This window comes from Myotis lucifugus, unplaced genomic scaffold (assembly GCF_000147115.1).
Source record: "Myotis lucifugus unplaced genomic scaffold, Myoluc2.0 scaffold_77, whole genome shotgun sequence".
NCBI classification, from domain to species: domain Eukaryota; kingdom Metazoa; phylum Chordata; class Mammalia; order Chiroptera; family Vespertilionidae; genus Myotis; species Myotis lucifugus.
In genome coordinates this window covers 4,495,558-4,502,823 of record NW_005871125.1, presented here as the reverse complement: position 1 = coordinate 4,502,823, position 7,266 = coordinate 4,495,558, and the positions used below count along the sequence as shown (strand labels likewise).

Here is a 7,266-nt window from a genome sequence, read left to right as displayed (position 1 = left end):
GTTAATTTCTCCCCTCCCTTCCCCTTTCCCCCCTTCCCCTGAGACTCATCAGTCTGTTCCATGTTTCCATGCCTGTGTGTTGAGTGTCTGCCCCCTGGTGGTCAGTGCGCATCATAGCTACCAGTCAAATGGTCCAACAGTCCCTTAGGCTTTTATATATCTAGATAAATTTGTGAAAGGGAAGGTGAGGAAAGGAGATATTGTCAGTTTATAGATTTTAATTTTTTATTTTTTTTATTAATTTTTTTATGCTTGCTATGGGCTGAGTATTTGTGTCTCCCCCAACTCCCACAATTCATGTACTGAAGCCAAAATCCCCAATGTTATGGTATTTGGAAGTAGGGCTTTTAGGAGGTAATTAGATCATGAGGAAGGAGCCCTAATGAGTGGGATTAGTGTTCTTACAGAAGAGACAGGAGAGAGATGATCTCCCTCTGCTTTTAGCCATGTGTGGATACAACAAGAAGATAGGAAGAGTGTCCTCATCAGACATATGACCTCCTGGTATCTTGATCTTGTACTTCTCAGCTTTCAGAACTGTGAGAAATGCATGTTTGTTGTTTGAGGCACCCAGTCTATAACACTCTATTGCAGCTGCCCAAACTATGACCATGTTTTTGTCACTTTTAATTGGTTTACTGTAATTCCTAAATGCTCTCCTTTGGTAGACTAGTTGTTATAATTAAATGTTGTCTTCACTCCCTCTGCCTACAAATTTAGGACTATGCACCTGATAGTAGTTATAAAAATGACAAAAGTCAGTAGGTGAAACATTCTTTAACTTTAATCACTGGAACTAAACCTGTACCTAATTCTAAGCTAACCATTTCCTAGTCATAGCAATCAGGAAAGTCTACCATTTAGAACTCCCTTCAAGAAAGCACCTGCTGTTTATCTGCAAGGAGCACTATAAGCTGACAGTCCTCTGCAAGATTTGCTTCACCTTTAGAGCCAAGGTCTCACACCACACACCCCAGTGAATGAGGATGATTGGGATACCAGCATTGGCCATTTCTCCCCAACACAGAGCTCCAGTAGGCAAGTCTTGCTTTAGAACTCCCTGTTCAGTTGGCCCAGATTTTATGAGCTCTGCATTTCATTCTGAAGGCTTTCCCTGTTCAATCCTCCTTCCTCTCACTTTTATCTTCACTGACATTAACCCCTAATAAGCCTCATGCACTCTTAACTTTGTCTCAGGATCTGTGTCCAAGAGGAACAAAAGGATACATTTTTAAATTCTTTTTTTTCTTCCATTTTAGGGAAGTATGTTTCATTAGCTGAAGTTGCACATAGTATATAATCATGATGGCATGTACAATCATGACTACACAACAAAAGAAAAAGGAGTACAAAAGGCACATATTGTAAAGTTATGTCAAAGGACTTAAGTGACTTCTCCATCTATTCACTTTTCCTTCCTCATTAGAATAGCTATGCATTGGTGACATGGTGAGAGCTGGATTGTGATGGAGGGACTGCCAGAAAGTCACTGGGTATATAGGTATTGCATTAGTTCATTACATTTACAAATAGCTGCACTAAAGTGTGACTACCGCTTCTTCTGTATGCTCTTCTGCATGTTAAGGAAATCAGCTACTGGAGAGCCACTTGACAAAAAACAACGATGTACGTTCCTTTCTTCTTACCTCCAGTTTTGTGCTGCTCAACTATAATGGAAGCAAACTCCCAACCCTTTTATTCACATAAGTTTCAGTCTAAATGAAACCTGTGTTTTCCAGCTAGCCTTAAATAACCCAAACTAGCAAAGGCCATAAAAATAAAATCATGGTTCTGTCCTATTCACTGAAAAAATAAACCACCTTTCCTGAGGAGAGACATAGAGAATGAAGATTTGCAAGAACACTCTACCCCATGTCTTGCTCAAGGACTAAAGAAGTCAGTCCTTCTCTTTTAGGAGAGCCATTATTTATGGGGTGTGTGTGTGTGTGTGTGTGTGTGTGTGTGTGTGTGACTTTAGGGGCTTAATCTCTTTAAATGGCATCCATGGGCATTTTCCTCCATCTACAACAGAAAGAACATCTAACCTTAGACATTTCATTTAAGGATTTGTTTCTATTTAATCTTTGAAGAGTGTTTAGACTTTATCCTTGAGAGATGTATTGCTAGACCCAATGCTTTAGAATTCTGACACAATGCACAAAGCACTTACTATGCAGTTGCCTTTTTGGCATTCTATGTCTGAGGCAGGAATTTGCCTCGAGATCCCGAGATCTATAGATACTGTAGTGAAAATGTGTGCTGTGTTGGTTGGCCATGAGTTAATCCTTTCCTAATGGTGCCCCAAGTTTCCTTTGGAAATGGATCTTTCGGCCATTGTGTATTGTCCTGTTGGGAGGGTGATTCCAGGTACTCGCTACCCACTAGACCAGTGGTCGGCAAACCGCGGCTCGCAAGCCGCATGCGGCTCTTTGGCCCCTTGAGTGTGGCTCTTCCACAAAATACTATGTGCGGGTGCACATGTACAGTGCGAAGTTGACTTAAAACTTTAAGTAAAGTTTATTAAGTTAATTTTAGGGAACGTTGTGGAGTGAAAGAAGATGTAGTGTCGAGGATTGAGAAAGGTATGTTGAGATGGTTTGGACATATAGAGAGGATGAAGGAAAGGAGATAGACGAAACAAGTATACAAGACGAGTGTGGATGGGAGAGTTGGAAGGGGTCGACCTCAGCAAACGTACCTCAATCAGATTAAGGACGTTTTTAGCAAAGGTCAACTTAGGAGTACCCTAATTAAGTTAATAACAATGTACCTACCTATATAGTTTAAGTTTAAAAAAAATTGGCTTTCAAAAGAAATTTCAATCGTTGTACTGTTGATATTTGGCTCTGTTGACTAATGAGTTTGCCGACCACTGCACTAGACAAACTAAAGAGACCAGATCCTTCCTTTCCTGGGCAAGCATGTGACCAAAAGGAATTCTGTTCTATGAAGTCATAACAAGTGAGGGAAGCCTTGGTGGAGGGAATGCAGATGTTCTGACCCCAGTGGTGGGGGCCTAGATAAGCTAAACTATGGGAACTGTGGTCTCTGCTCCCTGGTGTTTGTCCCTCCATAGCTTACATGGTTTCCTCTGTTTCTAAGACTGGCCCTCAGTCTCCCACCATGTCTTTGAGGCCCCCATATCTGCACATACACATCCTAATATCCTCCCAAATAAATCTTTCTTATACAAGTAGCTAGAGTTGCTTTCTCATGCTTATAACCAAGAATCTTAATTATTTTGATGCCATGATTCTGAATTATATATATTTTAAATGCAAACAGGCAAAATCCTAGTGAGATATGTATTTGCCCCAGTCCCCAGGACTTCCCATGAAAACAAGGGGACATGTTATCTTAGGCTCATTGAACATTGACAATTATTTGTGTGAAGAAAGGGTGCCATAATAGACGTTTTCATGTAAAAAGGGACCTATATTTAGTGACTTTCAGTAAATTCATGTAGTTTTCTTCTAGACTCCTCTCTTTTAGAATGCTTTAGTATGCCGCCTTCGCTCTTATACACTTGAAACTTTTAAGTCTGTGTGGGAGAAGGGTCACCCCGGATGAAACCAATGAGAACACATCTAACATCTCTTATGAGTTGAGATTTTTGAGAGCCTGCCTGGCAACCTTTTCCTTTTAAAAAAAAATCTATTCAGGCCCAAGAACATTCTATTATGTCCTTCGGGTTCTCTTGACAATAGTTTAAGACTTAGCTGCTTAAAACTGAAAATTGAGTGCCAAGATTTTATTGACTTGAGAATACAGAGAAGTAAGCACCAGAAACATCTCTTCCTCGTGACATCAGAAAGGTGCTTAAGAATTGGGAAAAAAAGCAATTTGAAAGAATGAAAATGTGAAATATGAATACCAAGAAGTTATTTAGTTTATAATTTTATGTGTTCTTTTCAGAATTATTTTTTTAATTAAGAAAATACAAATTATTTATGATGATCAGGGACTCTAAGATTTCAACAAAGGCTGCCGGGTGAACCTCAGGACCACTAAGCGAAGGTGTGCTGCTGGGGCAGGAAGTAGCACTGGCTGGTCGGAAGTCCCCATGGAAGAAGGGGACGTGTCGTCTCAGGCTCATCGAATCCTCCTGGCGTGGTACATAGACCACCGTCACGCCAACCATGCCTTTTAGTAATAACATATGGGCTCTGTTATTTTGAGTTTGTTTTTAATTAGAAAAGAGAGGATTTATTTGACATAGTTTTTCCTATTACTCTGTATATTAGCTTTATTTATCTAGAGTACCCACCCACAAAGAATACATTTCCTGCTATTCTATTGCACTTATTCTTTAAAGAGGACTATAAGCAAGAGAGGAGGTTTTCAGATACCCTCATGGGAACATGAAGAGGAACTAACATTCATTAATTGCCTCTTCCGTGGCCAGCATATCACTAGGGTTATACATGGAGGGTATTTAACTTAATGGTCACAACAGTCTTGTGAGAGAGGTAGGTAACATGATCCTCATCTTACAGAAGCTCAGAGAGACTAAGTCACTTGTGCCAGGATGTGTGGTTAGTAAGAGGACAGGACTGTATACCAGGTCTGTCTGACTCCAATGAACATGCCTGTTAGATTGGAACAGAACAGACACTTCGACTTACACAATCTTGAGGGCCTGGTGAAATTGCAAAAAGGTTCTAAAAGTTGGTAATATCTCTAACTTTATGACTGAGTTGCACACGGTTTATATATCTATAACTCAATTATGGGGTAATTCAGTGTATAATGACCTTTAAGTATCACACACAGCTGACATATCCTGAGGCTTTTATATTTTTGTTTTTTCTGGTTAATTGCCTTATTTGCTTTTTAGTTTTCAAATATTCAGTAAGTAGGATTTCTCCAGGAAACAGACTCTGAAATGGACATTATGGGCTGGAGGACCACTGGGGACTGCTCTTGGAATGTGTAAAAAGGACAGGAAGCGAGCCTAGCAGAGGGTCATTGAGAGGAGATATGGGTGCAATAGAGGCCTCACACCATCCAGAGGGGCAGCTCCTGGGAGAGGACTGAACTGAGAGCCATCTGGTCAAGCAGAAACAACAAGAGTAGCTCAGTCATTAAGGGGACCTGGGCAGCACACTGAGGCATGCACAACAGTCCCCTCCTGTGAGCTCAGGGCCCACTGAATCATGAATGACCTGATATGGGACCAGCTCTTCCAGGATCCTGAATGGTCTCATTCCCTGGGCTAATTTTTAAAAGAAAGGTTACTGAGAGGAACTGCAGCCCCCATGGCTATTGCTGGTCTTGACGCAACAACAGACACTAATCACTCTTCATTCTAAGTAGCTCTTGCACTCAGCCAGCACTCTGCTCCTCCAAAGGGCTTACCCATCAGAGTATCCAGATGTGCACCTCTGGACTCCTCCTCAGGCCATGACTCAACACTTGGAAATTTGTCACCAACGTTGAGCATGACCATGTGACACTAGACCTCACCAAGCATCAGGTGGACTCATATTCTGAGAGATTTGTTTTCCTCCTTTCACAACTGCCAAGGATGAGACACATGCAGGTGCCCTTCTCTTTCTTTGTGGCAGATTTTCCTCTGGATTAAATACACCCTGAGTGTGTAGTCCTTGTCTACATTTTATGGTGGACAGTCTCCTAGTAGGTCGCCCATGTTGGGGATTTTTCCTGTTATTGGGATATAAAATAATACCTTGTGTCACAGCCTATAGATTCATGGATTTAATGAACTATTCCTCACTTCAGTGGGTTGAATGGTGTCCCCATTGATACCAGCTCATAATCCCTGAAACCTTTGAATGTTACCTTATATGGTAAAGTTTTAGCAAATGTGATTAAGATAAGGATCTTGAAATCGGGAATTATTCTGAATGATCCAGGTGGGTCCTAGCTGCCTTCACAAGTGTCCACAAATGACACAGGCAGAGGGAAGTTAGACTCGTGTACTGGAGAAGGTGATGTGAAGACACAGCAGAGTGGAATTTGAGTTTATTGGTCTTAAAGATCAGAGTGAAGTGCTCATAAGCCAAGGGATGTTGGCAGCATCAACAGCCAGAGAGGCAAGCAATGGATCACCCCCCAGGGCCTGTGGAGGGAGCACAAACTTGCTGACACCTTGATTTCACACATCTACCACTGGAACTTTGAGAGAATAAATTCTTACTATCTCAAACCATCTAATTTGTGGTGCTTTGTTATAGCAATCATAGGAAACTAATGCACTCACAGTGCTCCTCCAAAGACCCAGCTCTCTACTGACTTCATATCCTTTTTTTATAGGAAACTTCTAGAGATAGTAGGAGCCAGACTGGAGGGTTAGGGTTACTCATCCCATCTCTGGTATCAGACAGCCTGGGTTTAAACATTGGCTCTAACAACTTCCAACGGCATGACCCCAGACACATGACTTAACCTTTATGTACCTGTTTCCTCTTTTGAGAAATAGGAGGAATATACTTACCTGCCAGGGGAGATACCATGATCACGAAGGTGGTTTCCCCAGGGCGAGGCCTATCCATTGCACTCCGGGTATGCTGACCCCTGCGATTTCCCCAAATGTGGGAAACTCGACTGCATAATTTGTGGTGGTGGGGGACTGATTTAATTTAAATTAAAAAAAATTTTTTTAAAAAGAAAAATAGGAGGAATAATCACACTGCATAAGCACACTGTGAAGATTAGATTAGGTGAGCATGTAAAGTGTTAAAGCACCAGGTGCAATGTAATGCCCATTAATTTGCTATGTTTTAGCATATCTTTTAATCAAATTGTATATACCAAAGTATACAATTTGATTAAAATACATGCTAATCTATATATATAAAAGCCTAAGTGATGTCCGACCATTTGACCAGTAGCTATGATGCACACTGACCACCAGGGGGCAGACACTCAATGCACAGGTATGGAAACCTGGAACAGACTGATGAATCTCAGAAGGAAGAGGGGAGGCGGGGTGGGAAGCTATTAACCAAAGATCTTATATGCATACTAGAGGTCCGGTGGGGTCCCTTGGCCTGGCCTGTGGGGATCAGGCTGAAACCAGCAGTTCGACATCCCCCAAGGTGTCCCGGATTGCGAGAGGATGCAGGCCAGGCCGAGGGACCCCATCAGTGCACAAATCCATGCACCGAGCCTCTAATAATATATAATGATCAACACAAAAAATTATGTTAGCTCTAATGTAGTAAAAACTTACTAGGTCTCAGACAATACTCCATGCCTCAGTTTCTCCATCTGAAAAATAAGGATACTAGTGATACCGACGTT

At 41.5% G+C, this 7,266-nt stretch overlaps 1 protein-coding gene and 1 pseudogene across 1 annotated transcript in view; both read left to right on the top strand.

Moving 5' to 3' along the window:
* The window catches only part of NKAIN3 (sodium/potassium transporting ATPase interacting 3), a 193,458-nt gene that overhangs the window by 47,689 nt on the left and 138,503 nt on the right, over window positions 1-7,266 (top strand). The window lies entirely within an intron of this gene.
* Window positions 6,450-6,595, top strand: LOC111826429 (annotated as a pseudogene).